Source organism: Nanorana parkeri, unplaced genomic scaffold (assembly GCF_000935625.1).
Source record: "Nanorana parkeri isolate BGI_ZX_2015 unplaced genomic scaffold, ASM93562v1 scaffold1242, whole genome shotgun sequence".
NCBI classification, from domain to species: Eukaryota; Metazoa; Chordata; class Amphibia; order Anura; family Dicroglossidae; genus Nanorana; species Nanorana parkeri.
The window spans coordinates 245,612-265,070 of record NW_017307510.1 but is presented as its reverse complement, the minus strand read 5'-3'; the positions used below and the strand labels follow the sequence as shown (position 1 = coordinate 265,070).

The 19,459-nt window shown below is 47.1% G+C and overlaps 1 protein-coding gene across 1 annotated transcript in view; it reads right to left on the bottom strand.

Annotated features, from left to right (window-relative positions):
* The window catches only part of LOC108797211 (aquaporin-3-like), a 39,129-nt gene that overhangs the window by 16,359 nt on the left and 3,311 nt on the right, over positions 1-19,459 (bottom strand). The window lies entirely within an intron of this gene.

Below are 19,459 nucleotides of genomic sequence, written 5' to 3'. Positions count from 1 at the left end.
CTTAATACACGTTGTTTTTTTGCCGGCCAAATTACTAAAAATAATAACTTTCTTTTTTTTTTTCAATAAAGTTTTATTACATTTTTCATCCATTAACAACGAACTACAAAACCACAATTATTATCCACTGTTCAAGGTAAGTAGCATAGTAATAATAGAAAAATATGTCACATCCCATCTAAAAGTTCAAACCTCTCAAATATTCTGAAAGCTTTCAAATAAAACAAAACAGTTAATGCGCGTAAAAAAATCAGTAAATAATTTTCTTGCAAGAATTCCCCGACAATTGTCAATATGATGCCTCTTGATCCGATCGTCTTCTTCATTCCTGTAGTTTTCATCTGTCCTTCCAGCGCTGGTGGCGGTCTCAGATCCAGCGCTGACTCCTCTGTCTTAGCTGGCACTGCCTGTCCCATGGAGTCTTGGGGGTTACACCACGGGAGGGGGGGGTGCAAGTAGCTGGTCTTGCCTAGGGGGCAAAATAGTCTAAAGGTGCCCATACACTGCACGATTCTCGTACGAGAATCGCGGGAAATCCCGCTATCGTACGATAATCGTGCAGTGTATGGAAGGCGTGCGACCGTTTCTAATGTACGGTCCCATGACTTTTGTATTTCGAGCACGTTGGAAAACCAGCCGATAATCGTACGATTTTCGGTTGGTTTTTAACATGATCGAGAGATGACTGCCGAACGGGCCGATGTGCGTACGCACACACTGCCCCTTCAGCATTGCAGTCAACGGATGCCTGCCCCCCCAGCGGGGCGGGCTTGCGATGATCGCAAGTACGATCTGTCTGTCCAAGATGGGCAGATCGTACGTTTTTTTAATTACTTTACAACCCTAGCAAGACAAAAGTCTTGCAAGGGTGGTAAAGTGTATGGGCACCTTAACACCGGCCCTGAATATAGGGCAGATAGGATTTTATTGGTGTTTTTGTCTATGGTTAATCTTTCCTTATGGGTAATAAAGACATACATTAGGGGTACAGTCTCTCCATTTTTTGGGATAGTTTCAGGTGATTTTCATTTAGTCTGTTGCCGTTTACTTGGACCCCCCAGAAGGGAGATGATGTTTATGATTTTTGTAGCAAAGTTACTCAGCTGCAATTGAACCTCATAAGTCTAATTATCAGAGAGAGGCGGGCCCGGTATACACGGAGGATCTGGAGGATTCTGATATTAGGTTAACTTCTATCTGCTGCTAACACTTGTTGTATAATTGCCTCACAGCTGCTCAGTTGACTCTCTACAACGTGTTTGCTCACTAATAAAAAAAAAGAAAAACAATTCCGGTTTGATAGTGGCATCTTAAACAGGGTGTGGTGAGTGTAAGCTCTATGGCCCGGATGACATTTCCAAGCGGCATGTCCTGTTTAGAAAAACGGAGCTCTGTAGACCTCAGAGGAGGAACTCGGGTTTCATAAACTGTGGAGCCGATTCCCTGACCATATCGTGTTTACACACCGCGCATTAATTGCTGCACGTTTATGGCATTGTACTACTACATACAATGGTGCTCATAAAATACATCGAGCATTGTGAATCTTTATTATGCTTTCCCAGCTGCCTTTCATTTAATGACATTAATTTCTGACGCCCAAGGAGCGGCATCTTGCAGATGTCGGCGGTTTAATGCTTCCTGTATAAGTGGTACTCCAGCCAGAAACCTTTGTTTCTAGTTTTATTGTTTCTAGAGTATTGGGGGTCTAGAACAGGGATGGCCAAACTCCGACCCTCCAGCTGTGGTGAAACAACAAATCCCATGAAGCATCTCTCTCCGGGAGTCATGTCTGTGAGAATCTTGCAAAGCCTCATGGGATTCGTAGTTCCACCACAGCTGGAGGGCCGCAGTTTGGCCATCCCTGGCTCTAGAACCTTTATTTATGTACCATTGTGGAGATTTCCGCTTGTTTCCTGTTCTTGAGGCACAACAGGAATGAAAAGGAAATCTCTACAAGGCGAAAAAAAACACCAATTAGAGGGTTGTCACTGGAGCAGGTGTCCCAACTGGCAGATTTCCCCTCACCTTCTGGTCTAGTGGGCAAATTTGTAAATTTGGAAGCCATTAGACCTATCAAGCCAGAAAAAAACATTTTTTTTAGAAGGTAAGTTATGTAGATCATGGTTTTCTGCAGTCTAGGACAAGTACTATCTGACTGTATGAGAAGCATACAACCTCTGTGTTGACCATGCCTTCTACATTCCAGAAGAACAATGGTCTATTGGTCTTGGTCTTACATCATGGAACCAATTGCTCCTACAGTTTTGGACCAGCAGTGGTCAATTTTCTCACAGACTACATCATGCAAACCATCAGCCTGACACTACACGACCAGAACGACCCTGTTCTTCAGAAGCAAAATTATGTAGATCATGGTTTCCCGCAGTCTAGGACAAGTACTATCTAGGTGTATGAGTCGCAGCTCCTTGATAACCATAACTTCTATGTTCTAGAACAACAATGGTCTATTGGTCTTGGTCTTACATCATGGAACCAATTGCTCCTATGGTTTTGGACCAGCAGTGGTCTACGTTCTCACAGACCACATCATGCAAACCATCAGCCCTGCACTACCAACCAGGACAACCCTGTTCTTCAGAAGCAAAATTTTGTAGATCATGGTTTCCTGCAGTCTAGGACAATTACTATCTGGGTGTATGAGACACAGCTCCGCGATGACCATGCCTTCTACATCGTAGAACAACTGTGGTCTATTGGTCTTGGTCTTACATCATGGAAACAATTGCTTGTACAGTTTTGGACCAGCAATGGTCTACACACTCATAGACTACATCATGCAAACCATCAGCCTAACACTACATAACCATAACGACCTGATTTTCAGAAGGTACTTTATGTAGGTCATGGTTTTCTGTGGTCTAGGACCAGTACTATCTGACTGTATAAAAAGCAGCCCTGAGATGACCATGCCTTCTACATTCCAGAACAACAATGGTTTCTATTGGTCTTGGTCTTACATCATGGAAACTATTGCTCCTACAGTTTTGGACCAGCAGTGGTCTACACTCTCATAGACTACTTCATACGAACCATCAGCCTGACACTACACAACCAGAACGACCCTGTTCTTCAGAAGTGAAATGATGTTGATGCAGATCATGGTTTTCTGCTGTCTAGGACCAGTAATGTCTGACTGTACGAGAAACAACCCCATGGTGACCATTCTACATTCCAGAACAACAGTGGTTTTAGTGGAGGACTAGCTAAAACCTAGGTCCAGTGTAGGACAACCTAAAACCTAGGTCCAGTGTAGGACAAGCTAAAACCTAGGTGCAGTGTAGGACAAGCTAAAACCTAGGTCCAGTGTAAGACAAGCTAAAACCTAGGTCCAGTGTAGGACAAGCTAAAACCTAGGTCCAGTGTACGACAAGCTAAAACCGAGGTCCAGTGTAGGACAAGCTAAAACCGAGGTTCAGTGTAAGACAAGCTAAAACCTAGGTCCAGTGTAAGACAAGCTAAAACCGAGGTTCAGTGTACGACAAGCTAAAACAGAGGTCCAGTGTACGACAAGCTAAAACCTAGGTGCAGTGTAGGACAAGCTAAAACCTAGGTGCAGTGTAGGACAAGCTAAAACCTAGGTCCAGTGTAGGACAAGCTAAAACCTAGGTCCAGTGTAAGACAAGCTAAAACCTAGGTCCAGTGTAAGACAAGCTAAAACCTAGGTCCAGTGTAGGACAAGCTAAAACCGAGGTCCAGTGTACAACAAGCTAAAACCGAGGTCCAGTGTAAGACAAGCTAAAACCGAGGTTCGGTGTACGACAAGCTAAAACCGAGGTCCAGTGTACGACAAGCTAAAACCTAGGTCCAGTGTACAACAAGCTAAAACCTAGGTCCAGTGTACGACAAGCTAAAACCGAGGTCCAGTGTAGGACAAGCTAAAACCTAGGTCCAGTGTAGGACAAGCTAAAACCGAGGTCCAGTGTACGACAAGCTAAAACCTAGGTCCAGTGTACAACAAGCTAAAACCTAGGTCCAGTGTACGACAAGCTAAAACCGAGGTCCAGTGTACAACAAGCTAAAACCTAGGTCCAGTGTAGGACAAGCTAAAACCTAGATCCAGTGACTAATTTATGAGAATATCATGGATCCATGTCATGGTCTTAGTCATTAGAACCATCCATTAGAACCTACTCTAGCTGTAGCTACATGTAAAAATCAAGGCTTCAATAATCTAGAGTGAGAATTGTACTTTATGGACCAAGGCTCCTCTGATATAAAACCATCACCACCCTCCCCTCTGGAAGACTTCATCATTGAAACCATGGCTCTTAGGAAGCAGAACCACCAATATCCTTTTCTAGAAGATGTTATAAGGTAGGGACCATAGCTCCTGTGTTCTAGAACCAACATCACTACCTGACAGTAGAAGAAACTAGGCCACAGAAACCATGTCATCTGCACTCTGGAGCCAATACTGCTCTACACTTTCAGGCATGACAGCTCGATTGTTTTTAATGTTGTTATTCAGCTACAATTCCCCTTGATACATTTGAATATCAGAGAGAGGCGGGCCCAGTATACGCGGAGTATCTGGAGGATTCTGATACTCTGTTATCTTTTATTTGCTGCTAACATTTGTTGTATCAATGTCTCACAGCTGCTCATCATTCGACTCACTCGTGGTCTGTTTGCTCAAATTTTACATTGTAACATTTTGGATTTCCCATTACTTTGACGATGGTCTCCAGGACATACCAACAGGGAGAACCTCCCCATCATGGACAGAATAAAAGTCTGATTTTGGTTCTTCCCCAATCCATCCAAAACAAACTGGCTGCCGATACATGCTGTCAGATTTTTCATTGTAACCTATGTCCCCATCGGGAGGAGTAGGAAAGGGTGACTGTCCCTGGCCCCGCCCTTTTCCATCATTGGATTTCAGTTCTTACAATCATGGAGGTTCAGCATCACATGTGGGTGGTCTGCATGCAAATACAGTCTGCCTAGGAACGTACACTCCTCTAGACTGACACCCACCCATCAAGGTATTTTTTAAAAATATTTGCATAATCCCTCCTCCAGGAAAGCCCACTCCTGCAGACTGACAACCACCCGTCATGGAATTTTGATATTTGCATAACTCCTCCTCCATGAAAGGCCACACCTCCATAGAAGGCAAAATATAAACTTCAGATTTAACCATTACAGAGATCATGAATGAAGTTTTCATCCGCACAATGCAAACAGCCCTGCTATGAAAAATCAAGCTAAAAGGATGGAGCACAGAAAGCCGGCCAATGGCTGTCACTAAAGTTCTTAAAGTGGACCTGTCAGTCACTGTCAGTACAAGTCTGCATAAATAAAGTGCTGACATGTCACAATATACAGCAATGGAATCAGTTTTTTCAAAAAACTCCGCCTTTCGTTTTAAAGCTGCCCGTCAGCTCCGGTCAGTGACTTTGCCTAGGCTGACATTATCAGTCTGCTGCGGGCAGCATTTCCTCCTCTCTGCCAGGTGAGAGGCTGCAGCAGGAGGTGATCTGTGTCAGACATTTGTGAACACAGCCAAGAGCTGATCAGGATTTACATAACTGTGTTATCTTAATGCACTTAAAAGGAGGACTATGAGGTGAATGCTTTTCACTCACCTCATAGTTCTAGCCGACCTGTGACAATGAGACTGTCACAGGTCGGCTCGGTAGATCGGGAGGTGAGCGAACACATACCGGCGTTCACTCACCTCTCGATCCTGTCACGGCTCTCTGCCGTGACAGGGGAGGGGCTGGATTCCCCCCTCCCCGCTCCGATCCGCCAGCGCTGACTGGCGGAACGTACAGGGGCGGGTACAGCTGGCTCTGCCTCTAGATAGGCAGAGCCAGCTGTCACTCACGCAGCTGGGCGGATCTCGGCATCGATGTCGGGATCCGCTCAGGCTGCGGCGTCTCAGTATAGTGAGCTTAGGGTGACGGGAGGACGCTAGTTTGTGTCCTCCCGTTACCCTAAGGAGAACTATGGGGAAAAGCACTGACCCCATAGTTCTCCTTTAACATAACAAAAACGTGTGATGACAGGTCCACTTTAAGTCAGCATGGGAATTCCCACCGGTGGAACACGTGGACAGGTTTTCTGCCTGAGGATTGAATTGTTTCGGACGCAGTGTTTGCAGAAACTGGGTGAAAAGTGCAGAAGTTGAAGTTGGTAAATACAGCCTGCCATGTTGGGGAATGGATAGCGGAAAGTTGGAAACTTCCGTAGGAGGAGTGCAAACAAGAGGCGATGCGTGAACTCCAGTTCCCAGAGCAATGCGCAATACATCGTGTGACACCTGAGCCCAAAGTGCCATGGATAGAGCTGTCTGTGAAGAACGGATCCAGAGCCGGGCTCTGTTAGACTTGCTGCAGCTTCTGATGCACATTGTGAGGAGCTCGCAGTGTGTAGTGAGGAAGGAGAGGAGCCGGTACAAGACGGGGTTCAGCTTTAATGCAACTACAGGAAGCGTCACCCTAAATCCCCTGCATATGGTATCATGGGGTCACGTGCACTTGGCTTGGTTTATTGTGAGAAGATCTGATCTCTGGCACCTCTACATACAGTCAGTAAAGAGGTTTCTTTGTGTGAAGTGAATATTTCCTGGAACGTTTCTTGGCTGTCAGGCCGGTCTGTGTGTACACCAAGAGCATCCTGTTGGGACGGAGTTCTCATTAGCGTGCTCAGGGCCGATGGCGGACTTCATACAGGACGACCCTTAAAGGATCTGTAAAGCCTCAGCTTAGAAAGCACAATAATAATCTTGTTACATTCCCTCAACTTGCTACAATAAAGAAATCCCCCCAAAATGTCCAAAATGACCTTTTTTACTAGTTTAAAGGAGAACTACGGGGTCAGGGCTTTCCCCCATAATTCTCCTTAGGGTAACGGGAGGACACAAACTAGCGTCCTCCCGTCACCCTAAGCTCAGTATACCGCGAGCTGGAGCTCACTATATACTGAGACGCCGAAGCTGTAGCGGATCCCGACAATTATGTCCGGATCCGCCCAGCTGCGTGAGTGACAACTGGCTCTGCCTATCTAGAGGCAGAGCCAGCTGTACCCGCCCCCTCCCCCGTCCGTTCCGCCAGTCAGCGCTGGAGGATCAGAGCGGTGAAAGAATACTTTGTTTCGATTTTAAGTCAAAAAATGTTGCAATAAATATAATGTATCCAAAAATAAAGATATTCTACACATCTGGGCCCCCCGACATCAATAATATTGACCACCAGTCATCTACAGTGCTTTGGCGGGCGGGTATCGGACGGGGGCTGTACGGGGTAAACTAGATTGGCCCTGGCACAGTTTGTACACACTGGTGCGGCCCCTGAACACTTCTAGTTGGAGTTGCACTTTAAGTTTTGTCCCGCCCCATGCTCAGGTGTGGGCCGTGCGTTGCTCACAGCCTGGAATGAACACTCAGCTATTTGCGTATCCTGTGTGCACAGAGATGGAAATGGATTAAAGAGATCATCATGGCCATGTGCCCGGACCTAAAACAATGATATAAATTAACCCTTCGCTGCCTCGGGCATGAGTAAGCAGAAGAGGCCGCAGGGTGCCACAACCAGGGTGGCGTAACGATCCTTATGGAAGAGGTCAGGCACTTGAAGCTGTAATAGGAAAACGCCAAGGAAGCTTCCTATGTGCCCGCACAATGCACTGAGAGCTGTTCCTTATTGTAAAATGACTGCGGCCACAATGCTTCTCTGCTGGGAGCTGGCTTGCATGTGACCTGCTGCAGTAAGCAAGCCAGCATGCATTTGCCATGGCATAGTTTAATTATTATATTTCATGTAGAATTAATAAACGCTTCCCCTAGTGCTCATCTGTATATTGGAGGATGTGGCTGCTACAGGTTTAAAGGAGAACTATGGGGTCAGGGCTTTTCCCCATAGTTCTCCTTAGGGTAACGGGAGGACACAAACTAGCGTCCTCCCTTCACCCTAGGCTCAGTATATAGGGAGCTACATCGCGCGGTATACTGAGACGCCGCAGCTGAAGCGGATCCCGACAATTATGTCTGGATCCGCCCAGCTGCGTGAGTGACAGCTGGCTCTGTCTTTCTAGAGGCAGAGCCAGCTGTACCCGCCCCCTCCCCCGTCCATCCCGCCAGTCAGCGCTGGAGGATCGGAGCGGGAAGGGGAGAATCTAGTCACTCCCCTGTCACGGCTCTCTGCAGCGACAGGATCGAGAAGTGAGCGAACGCCGGTATGTGTTAGCTCACTTCCCGATCTACTGAGCCGACCTGTGACAGTCTCATTGTCACGCGTCGGCTCAGATTATGAGGCTGAGTGAAAAGCCCCTCCCCCTCATAGTTCTCCTTTAAGGCTCGGCATGTCACCCCACCGGGGTATGGAGCTGCCCGATCGCTTGTACCACTCTACTGCCATTGCTGGCTATCTCAGGCTCCACTGTCAACCCGTGTGGGCCCAGAAGCAGCACACCGGGTCTCTGCACCCGGAGCGGAAGGAGATCACCACACTCCCAGCGGCTGATCTCCCCTCCGATACCTGAAACTGAAAGCGACGTGTATCACATCAGTTCCGCTTTCAGACTGTCATTCCTCTGGCTGCTGTAGCCGGAGAAGTAGCTGGTGAAGCAGATCTGTGCTTCATCAGCTTCTTTGGGGTCTATAGGGGACATTTGGGGTCTAATAGACCTCTGATGTCTCCATAAAGAGGACCTGTCACTATATCTATGCTATCCCCTGATGTCTCCATAAAGAGGACCTGTCACTATATCTATGCTATCCCCTGATGTCTCCATAAAGAGGACCTGTCACTATATCTATGCTATCCCCTGATGTCTCCATAAAGAGGACCTGTCACTATATCTATGCTATCCCCTGATGTCTCCATAAAGAGGACCTGTCACTATATCTATGCTATCCCCTGATGTCTCCATAAAGAGGACCTGTCACTATATCTATGCTATCCCCTGATGTCTCCATAAAGAGGACCTGTCACTATATCTATGCTATCCCCTGATGTCTCCATAAAGAGGACCTGTCACTATATCTATGCTATCCCCTGATGTCTCCATAAAGAGGACCTGTCACTATATCTATGCTATCCCCTGATGTCTCCATAAAGAGGACCTGTCACTATATCTATGCTATCCCCTGATGTCTCCATAAAGAGGACCTGTCACTATATCTATGCTATCCCCTGATGTCTCCATAAAGAGGACCTGTCACTATATCTATGCTATCCCCTGATGTCTCCATAAAGAGGACCTGTCACTATATCTATGCTATCCCCTGATGTCTCCATAAAGAGGACCTGTCACTATATCTATGCTATCCCCTGATGTCTCCATAAAGAGGACCTGTCACTATATCTATGCTATCCCCTGATGTCTCCATAAAGAGGACCTGTCACTATATCTATGCTATCCCCTGATGTCTCCATAAAGAGGACCTGTCACTATATCTATGCTATCCCCTGATGTCTCCATAAAGAGGACCTGTCACTATATCTATGCTATCCCCTGATGTCTCCATAAAGAGGACCTGTCACTATATCTATGCTATCCCCTGATGTCTCCATAAAGAGGACCTGTCACTATATCTATGCTATCCCCTGATGTCTCCATAAAGAGGACCTGTCACTATATCTATGCTATCCCCTGATGTCTCCATAAAGAGGACCTGTCACTATATCTATGCTATCCCCTGATGTCCCCATAAAGAGGACCTGTGACTATATCTGTGCTATCCCCTGATGTCCCCATGAAGAGGACCTGTCATTATATCTGTTAAGTTAAAAAAAGTTTACAAAAATGAAAGTCACATATTTAAAAAAAATGTAAAGCCCCGCCCCGCATACAAGCACATACAAAAGCAAACATGCATCAGGTGTGCCTACGTGTGAAAACGACAATTGCTCGACACATGTTACACATCACCACAAACATCGGCGTGAGAGCAATAATTCTCGGGCCATCAATCACTGTTAACCATTAAACTGATGAGCAGTACAAAGCTTTCATAGATTTGCCTCTGGTCGATTTTAGGTCCTGTCGTTTTTTTTTTCCCATTTCACGGGCGTGTGCATTTTACAGGCTTGTCATGCTTGGTATCTATTTACCTGACACAACCCCATTTATTTATATTTCACAACCCAAAAAAATGGGTGTTCTATTCTGTTTGCGTGCTCTAAAATTCATTTCAGTGTACTTAGTTCAAAAAAATATTGGTTTGCTAAACAGTCGTGCGAATCTCATGCAACATAAAAATATACAACTTGCATTTTTTTTTTATTCTTAAAGGAGAACTATGAGGCGAGTGAAAATCACTCCTCCTCATAGTGCGAGCCGACGTGTGGCAGTGAAACTGTCGGCTCAGTAGATCGGGAGGTGAGCGAACACATACCGGCGTTCGCTCCCCCCTCGATCCTGTCACGGCTCTCTGACGTGACAGGGAAGGGGCTGGAATCCAGCCCCTCCCCGCTCCGATCCTCCAGCGCTGACTGGCGGAATGGACGGGGGATGGGGCGGTCACAGCTGGCTCTGCCTCTAGATAGGCAGAGCCAGCTGTCACTCACGCAGCTGGGCGGATTCAGACATAATTGTCGGGATCCGTTCCGGCTGCGGCGTCTCAGTATACTGCGAGCTGTAGCTCCCTATATACTGAGCCTAGGGTGACGGGAGGACGCTAGTTTGTGTTCTCCCATTACCCTAAGGAAAACTATGGGGAAAAGCCCCGACCCCATAGTTCTCCTTTAAGGCCCGATTCAGACATACGCAATCCGGGAACGCACAGTCCTGCACATTGCAGGCAGCGACTGCTGCGCGGCCCCATTGATCCCAATGGGGTGACATCCGCGTGGCAATCGCAGAAAAAAAGGTACATGTACCTCTTTTTGCGATACACGACGCGCGGCGGTTTTAGCCGTGTTCGGAAAGACGGGCGGAATTGCGGCGGGAGACCGCGCAATCCGCCCGGCGCGACTGAGGTGCCATTATAAAATAATGGCATCCGCAGCGCAATCGGTGCACACCAAGGCGACTCCTGACCGCGCGGAATCATGCACGATTGCCGCGCGGTGAGGTGTCGCCATAATAAATTAAGAAATTGCTCTGGACAGGAAGTGGTTAAAAGACGCAGCGCATAATGACTTTAATTTATTGATCTTGGCCTCGTCTTTTACGCTGTGGAGTGGAAAGGAATCTTCTTTTTTATCACTTCATCTCACAATCTGAAAACATCTATTTTTGTATCATTTCCCTTTCATATTGCTTAGCTCCTCCTCGGCAGTGTAAACAGAAACTTCCTGGGCATCCCGCGGTCACAGCCCCACACACATTGCCTTGGCAGGAAAGGGGTCTTGGAGCGCACAAGGCCCCCCGTTATCAGCATCTCAATGAGGAGCAATCCGCGGATTGAGATTCTCCACCTGACACCGGGGCTCCAAAACTCTTCAGCTGCATTTCCCTCCATTTGTTTCTGACATGAACGCAGCACAGCCACACAGCACAGTCCTGTGCCCCGGGCAGGGGACCTGATTTTTCTCTGCTGCAGTTCGGTAACATATACAGGTCTCGCCCCCCTCCCCCAGTCTGCGACTGGACATTGTAAGGAGAAGCAGCAGACTGGTGATCTCATCTCTCTGTCACTCTGCTCTCTCCTCCTATCACCACGCTGCTTGCACTGCAACACAATTGATCAGCTGCTAATGATGCGTCGCCCCCTCCCAGTCTGAGCTCTGCTGATGCCAGGAGGTCATAGCAAGGGGTTTTTTCCCCTTCCTCTGGGTCAACCTCAATTTTTTTTCTGTAGGTTGAACTCAATGATATTTATTATTCTTAAAGGAGAACTATGAGGTGGGTGCTTTTCACTCACCTCATAGTTCTAGCCTACCTGTGACAATGAGACTGTCACAGGTCGGCTCAGTAGATCGGGAGGTGAGCGAACACATACCGGGTTTGCTCACCTCTCGATCCTGTCACAGCTCTCTGCCGTGACAGGGGAGGGGCTGGATTCCCCCCCGCTCCGCCAGTGCTGACTGGTGGATCGGACGGGGGAGGGGGCGGGTACAGCTGGCTCTGCCTCTAGATAGGCAGAGCCAGCTGTCACTCACGCAGCTGGGCGGATCCCGTCATCTACGTCGGGATCCGCTCCGGCGTCTCAGTATACCGCGAGCTGTAGCTCGCGGTATACTGAGCTTAAGGGGACGGGAGGACGCTAGTTTGTGTCCTCCCGTTACCCTTAGGAGAACTACGGGGAAAAGCCCTGACCCTATAGTTCTCCTTTAACTATGGAACTGTCTAGCGGTAAAATCTTTGTTTTTTGGGTTGCTATGGGCTACTGCTCCTCCCTCACTGCTCTGTGCACTTTATATCAAATAATCCGATGCTTCTATAACCGGTTGTCACCGCCGAGAACAGGATTGTGGGTAATTCAATGACATTAAATTGTATTATAAACAGCAACACCCCCTGTATACGCAACACGGCCCCGATTGTGTCCCGGGTCTATATTCTGACACTTCCAGCCATGAATCTGCGCCCGGCTCTGATGAGATTTGTACAGAAAATAAAGCAGACTAGTCAGAGAAACGATCCTCTAATCTGGAGGCCGCGCTGTCAATGTGCCAATACACTCCATTCATTCATCTTAAGATACACATACACCGTACAATCTGATTGGACAATCTCCATGAGATATCCCAAGGGGAGGGCCAAGCAAAACAATTCATTCATATCATTTATATCCACTGACACATAATATAGGTGGTGGACAAGCTATATATATATACTCAATAAAAATAAAAGCCTATTTTGGACTCTATGACCTATGGACTGTTGGACTCTATGACCTATAGACTGTTGGACTCTGTGACCTATGGACTCTGTGACCTATGGACTCTGTGACCTGTGAACTTTTAGACTTTATGACCTATAGACTCTGTGACCTATGGACTGTTGGACTCTATGACCTATGGACGTTTGGACTCTACGACCTATGGACTTTTGGACTCTATGACCTATAGACTTTTGGACTCTATGACCTATGGACTGTTGGACTCTATGACCTATGGACTGTTGGACTCTATGACCTATGGACTGTTGGACTCTATGACCTATGGACTGTTGGACTCTATGACCTATGGACTTTTGGACTCTATGACCTATGGACTTTTAGACTTTATGACCTATAGACTCTGTGACCTACGGACTGTTGGACTTTTGAACTCCATGACCTATGGACTTTATGACCTATGTGTGTGCCCCAGATCTTTATTGCTGTCTGTGCCACCAGTACGTCCTGTTCTAGTGACAGTAGTCACGGGACCTCCAAATAGGGGAGTCAAAGGTGGGATTTGCCCTCCCTTTGAGGAGATTTCTTCTTACTTCCTGTCAACACGCAGAAATAACAAGAAATAGAGGTTCTGACCCATAACCCATTTTTTTCTCTCACTCTCTCTCCTCTCTTCTCTCTCTCTCTCTCGTCGTCGTCCTCCTTCTCTCTCTTCTCTCTCTCTCTTTCCATCCAGCATACACCTGGGTGAATGCCGCTCGCACAACGCTATCACCACTAGATGGCACTGAGGAGCATAGGAAATTCCTGAGCTCCTCGGCTTCATCTAGTGGCCATAGTGTTGTGCACACGGCATTCACCCCACCTGTACGCTGGGCAAAAACTTTATAAGTCGGCCCTAGTAAAAAAAATGACAGCAGAAAATAAAACAAAAATAGGGGTTTTAAACTTTCTCTATGCTTTTCGGAAAAAAAAAAAAAAAGTTTTGGCTTTAGTTATACTTTAACGGAAGTAAAGTTTTACTGATTTTTTTTTTTTCATTACCATCGAAATATAACAAACATTTTTCAATTTATTAAAAAGGCAAAAAAAATGATAATCTCAGTTTCGGCTGTTTACAAATTCTAAAAGGCTCAACCCCACCCCAACCACCAATTGCACAATGTATTCCATGCAGTGTATTTTCACACGATTACCAGCAGAAACTTAAAACTGACTCACCGGGCTCGTCCCCACCAGCTACTTGCAGTCCCCGGTGACCCACCCAACCCTTCCATGGCTCGGCCGTTCACAGCCTCCCAGTAAATCTGTCTTTTCCGATTTTCTTTTACTAGGGCAGAGACCAATAAAACATTTAAAGGGGCGGGTGTAATATACTATTAATGACAGATCTTGTTTACTACAAATGACGGCAAATGTCTGAATCAGCAAATCTTCTGGAATGACTGTTTGCATGTTATGTGACTAAAACAGCTCGAGTCTGAAAAAGCTGTGTGCCCAGGGCTGGATTTCCCACAAGGCCAACCGAGGCCCAACCTTGGGGAAGCAGGGAGTTGAGGGGCAGCAGGGGTGTGGAATTCCTATCTCCCGACGCCCGGGACATGCAGTTCTGGGCGCCAGGCGGGTAGTTGTTTTCTACATTTAGCCCTGCTTTGGGCAAGCAGAGCTAAATGTACAGCTGGGGAAGCCGCCGCTTGTTTTGTACAAGTGATCCCGGCGATGGGGAGGGGGAGGGGCGCATTGAGGAATTGGGGCAGCTGAGAGAGTAAATCCGGCCCTGTGTGTGCGGTTTGGAATTATTGGTTCTATAATATTGGACTATGTCTGTGCTGTTCTCCCGCCATTTTGGATGGCCCAGGAGACAAAAAGTGATTATTTGCATGGCTCCGCCCACTGTTCTGGGAGGAGCCCTAACCCAGTTTTTTTGTGGGAGGCCGGTGATGAAAGTGAGACATGCAGCTACATTCTGTATAAGGAAGGCCCTACTCCATAGATTTGGTGGAGGGATTTTTTTGGTTCCTTGTTTCTAACTTCCTGTCCTGGAAATACAACAGGAAATGAGAGGAAATTTCTCCAAGGCTGGTAGGTCCCCACTCAGACAGTTGCCACTGGGAACAAGTGTCCCCATTGGAAGATTTACCCTCTATTCCTGTTCTGGTGACAACTCAAAATGTTGGGATTCCTATCACTTTCAGTCCCCATGGCAATGGCCCCCAGAACCAATAGAGAGAGATATTCTCACTAGAACCCAGAGAGCAATAAAAACCTGACAAAGGCTCTAACCACTTTATACAAAACTGATGCCATTTTAAAGAAGAACCAGGAATTGTAAAAGCATATCCATGCAGTGAGGCTACCCCCGCATTGCAAGGGTTAAGTGCTCATTTTGTGTAGGAGGAGCAAATAAAGCAGACATACTCACCTGATCCTCAGTGCCCCCAGGCTGCTAGGCCAGTCCCTGCAGCCTCTTCAGGTTCCAGAGGTCTAAGGACCTGTGACATCATCACGTCTATGCAAGTGGTGTTGAAGGGGCTTGAGTTTTAAGGTGGGAGCGGGGTATTGTTAGGGCTCCCTTTAAGGGTTAGGATCATTTTTAGGGTGGTGGTGGAAGGGGGTGAAGTGTTAATGGACAGATAAAGTGCTAACATTTGGGGTGGAGAGAGATTACATTTTAAAGAACAGGTTAAGGTTTTAATGTTTGTGGGGATTGGGGGAGTGGGGTTGACTGTTAAAGTGGCGGTGGGGTATGTGAAGGGGTCCCTTCAAGTGTTAGGTGAAGTGTTAGGGTTGGGAGCGCGGGAGTAACTTGGACATGGAAAGATGAACTCCAGGCAGTTATGATAGACACAAATGATTGCAGCTCTGTATTCATTAATAGATTATCAAATGAGCTCATCACTGTACTGCTTCTCCTTTCACCGTCCAGTCTCAGGCTGGGGGCTCGTCCGGGATGACCTGGGCTCAGAGGAATGATGCTGGCCATCAGACTAGTGGCAGCAACAAAGTACTACAGGTGAAATCTCTGGACTGAAAGTGAGTATTGCAGCCAAAGTCGGTTCTCTTGTTTTATCTTTGAACGGGCTATTCATTTGCGTCCTGTTATTTTTGGCTGGTGTTCCATTTTAAACGGGTCGGATTTTATGTCAGAAGAGAATTTGTCTTTCTGTTCTTGCCAAAAAAGACTTCCTTTCCTTCCCGATATCAATGTAATTTCAGTTGTACACGGCAAACTGTGTTCATTTGTTCCCATCACCGAGATATTAGAACACATGCTCCGGGAAAAGGTGATATAGGGGGGCTGTCCCAAAAGAAGTATACAAACAGAAACATACATCGAATCAAACTGGTTGGTGTTTAAAATTCTTCTGAAGTGACAGGGCCTCTTCAAGCTGAGTTAAGAAAGGTTTGGAAAGTTGTTTACGCAATTGGTCTGCATGGAGACAATGACGCAGGAAGAGTCTTATGAAGAAAAGAGAAGTAGTGAATTGTCATCGCAGTGTGAGGTCACCTAAGGACACCTTGTAGACAAGAGTTTGCAGGAAACCTGACCATCAGACCTACATACAGTGTATACGCAAAGCATACAAAGACACTGTAGACAATTGTGCTCTTCTAACAATGTGGTAACAGTTTGGTGAAGACCCTTTTCTGTGGTGTCACTTGAGTCGTCTGCGCAGCCCGGACCTCAAACTTACTGAACACCTTTGGGATGAATTGGAATGCCAACTTCGAGCCAGGTCTTCTCACCCAACATCAGTACCTGACCTGAACCCTACTGAACACCTTCGGCATGAGCTGGAATACCGATTATGAACTAGGTCTTCTCCTCCAACATCAGTATCTGACCTCAACCCTACTGAACACCTTTGGCATGAACTTGAAAACCAATTATGAGCTAGGTCTTCTCCTCCAAGATCAGTACCTGACCTCAACCCTACTGAACAACTTTGGCATGAACCAGAACACTGATTATGAGCCAGGTCTTCTCCTCCAACATCAGTATCTGACCTCAATCCTTCTGAACACCTTTGGCATGAACTGGAAAACCGATTATGAGCTAGGTCTTCTCCTCCAACATCAGTACCTGACCTCAACCCTACTGAACAACTTTGGCATGAACCAGAACACTGATTATGAGCCAGGTCTTCTCCTCCAACATCAGTATCTGACCTCAATCCTTCTGAACACCTTTGGCATGAACTGGAAAACCGATTATGAGCTAGGTCTTCTCCTCCAACATCAGTACCTGACCTCAACCCTACTGAACAACTTTGGCATGAACCAGAACACTGATTATGAGCCAGGTCTTCTCCTCCAACATCAGTATCTGACCTCAATCCTTCTGAACACCTTTGGCATGAACTAGAACACTGATTATGAGCCAGGTCTTCTCCTCCAACATCAGTATCTGACCTCAATCCTTCTGAACACCTTTGGCATGAACTAGAACACTGATTATGAGCCAGGTCTTCTCCTCCAACAACAGTACCTGACCTCAACCCTACTGAACACCTTTGGCATGAACCAAAACACCGATTATGAGCCAGGTGCTCTCCTCCAACATCAGTACCACACCTCAATCCTACTGAACACCTTCGGCATCAATTGGAACACCAATTATGAGCCAAGTCTTCTCCTCCAACATCAGTACCTGTCCCCAACCCTACTGAACACCTTTAACATGAATTGGAATGCCAAATGCAAGCCAAGTCTTCTCATCCAACATCAGTACCTGACCTCAGCCCTACTGAGCACCGTTGGGATGAACTGGAACACCAATTATGAACCAGGTGTTCTCCCCCAACATCAGTACCTGACCTCAGTCCTTCTGAACACCTTTGGCATGAACTGGAAAACCGATTATGAGCCAGATGCTCTCCTCCAACATCAGTACCTGACCTCAGCCCTACTGAATACCTTTGGCATGAATTGGAACACTGATTATGAGCCAGGTCTTCCCAGTCCTACTGAAAACTTTTGGCTTCAACTGGAACACCAGTTCCAAACCAGGTCTTCTCATACAACATCATTACCTGACCTGAACCCTACTAAACATCTTTGGCATGAATTGGTATGCCAACTGCAAGCCAGTTCTTCATCTCCAAAATTAGCACCTGACCTCAACCCTACTGGGATAAATTGAAATGCCCACTGCGAGCCATGTCTTCTCATCCAACATCAGCACCTGACCCCCAACCCTGCTGAACACCATTGGCATGAATTGGAACACCGATTATGAGCCAGGTCTTCTCATCCAACATCATTACCTGACCTGAACTCTACTGAGCTCCTTTGGCATGAACTGGAACACCCATTATGAGCCAGGTCTTCTCCTCTGCCTGTGCTCCTTCCATTGGCCGGCTGCCCACTTTTACAAGCCTGACATGAGACTGATACACACAGAGCCGAGTCAAAACTGATATCTCCGAAACTGCAGAGTTTCTGCCCAGCCGCAGGCTGATAAGGAGGATTTGCCAGTTGGCCAAATTAGGCGTCTGTCTGGGGCTCCACCTTCCCCGAGGGACATGGGAAAGAATTTGTGATAGACTTGTGTGCGGAAGTTTTGGCACCCCTGTTCTGCGCAGGTCTTGTAGTTGTTTAAAAGGGAGAAGTTGACGCCGTCCTCCCTGTGACATGTTGGTGCAGTACAGGTTCTCTTTACCTTCTTTTCACCGATAAGACTACCGTGCATTGTGTGGCATGCGACCGCAAATTAAAGTGAACCTTCCGGCAACTTCACAAGTCTGCATGACTACCATAGTGACAAGTCACAATATACAGAAACAGGACCGTTTTTCAGAAAAGCTCCATCTGTTATCATTCAAAAGCCGTCTTTGAGCTCCAGGCAGTGACTTTGCCTAGGCTGAGATGATGTCATCAGTCTGCTGCAGGCAGGAGGAAGCATTTCTTCAGTCTCCCCTCCCCCAGTGATCAGTCTGCTGCAGGCAGGAGGAAGCATTTCCTCAGTATCCCCTCCCCCAGTGATCACTCTGCTGCTTGCAGGAGGAAGTATTTCCTCAGTCTCTCCTCCCCCAGTGATCAGTCTGCTACAGGCAGGAGGAAGTATTTCCTCAGTCTCTCCTCCCCCAGTGATCAGTCTGCTACAGGCAGGAGGAAGTATTTCCTCAGTCTCTCCTCCCCCAGTGATCAGTCTGCTACAGGCAGGAGGAAGTATTTCCTCAGTCTCTCCTCCCCCAGTGATCAGTCTGCTGCAGGCACAAGGAAGCATTTCCTCAGTCTCCGCTGCCCCAGTGATGAGTCTGCTGCAGGCAGGAGGAAGTATTTCCTCAGTCTCCCCTCCCACATTGGTGTCCCTATGGACACAACTGGGTCTACAAATGTTCTTACAGCTACCAGCAAACCTGAACACTTGCCACTGGGTGCAGTGAATACTTCAAGAGCCTGTATAGACACAAGCAGGGCTGGGACCGGAGGGGGGTAGCTGCCCCAGCCGCAGTGTTTTCATGTGGGGGGGGGGGTTTGCTGCAAGGTGCATTTATGATCTGGCATGCACCAGGGGAAGGTGCATGCACTTTGGCATCTATGGTTGGGCGTGCACCAGGGGGCGCAGTTTGGCATTTGTAATCTGGCATGCACCAAGTAGGGAGAAGATTGGCATCTATGATTGGATGTGCACCAGGCGGGTGTAGTTTGGCATTTGTGATCTGGCACGCACCAGGAGGCAAAGTTTGTCATCTATGATGG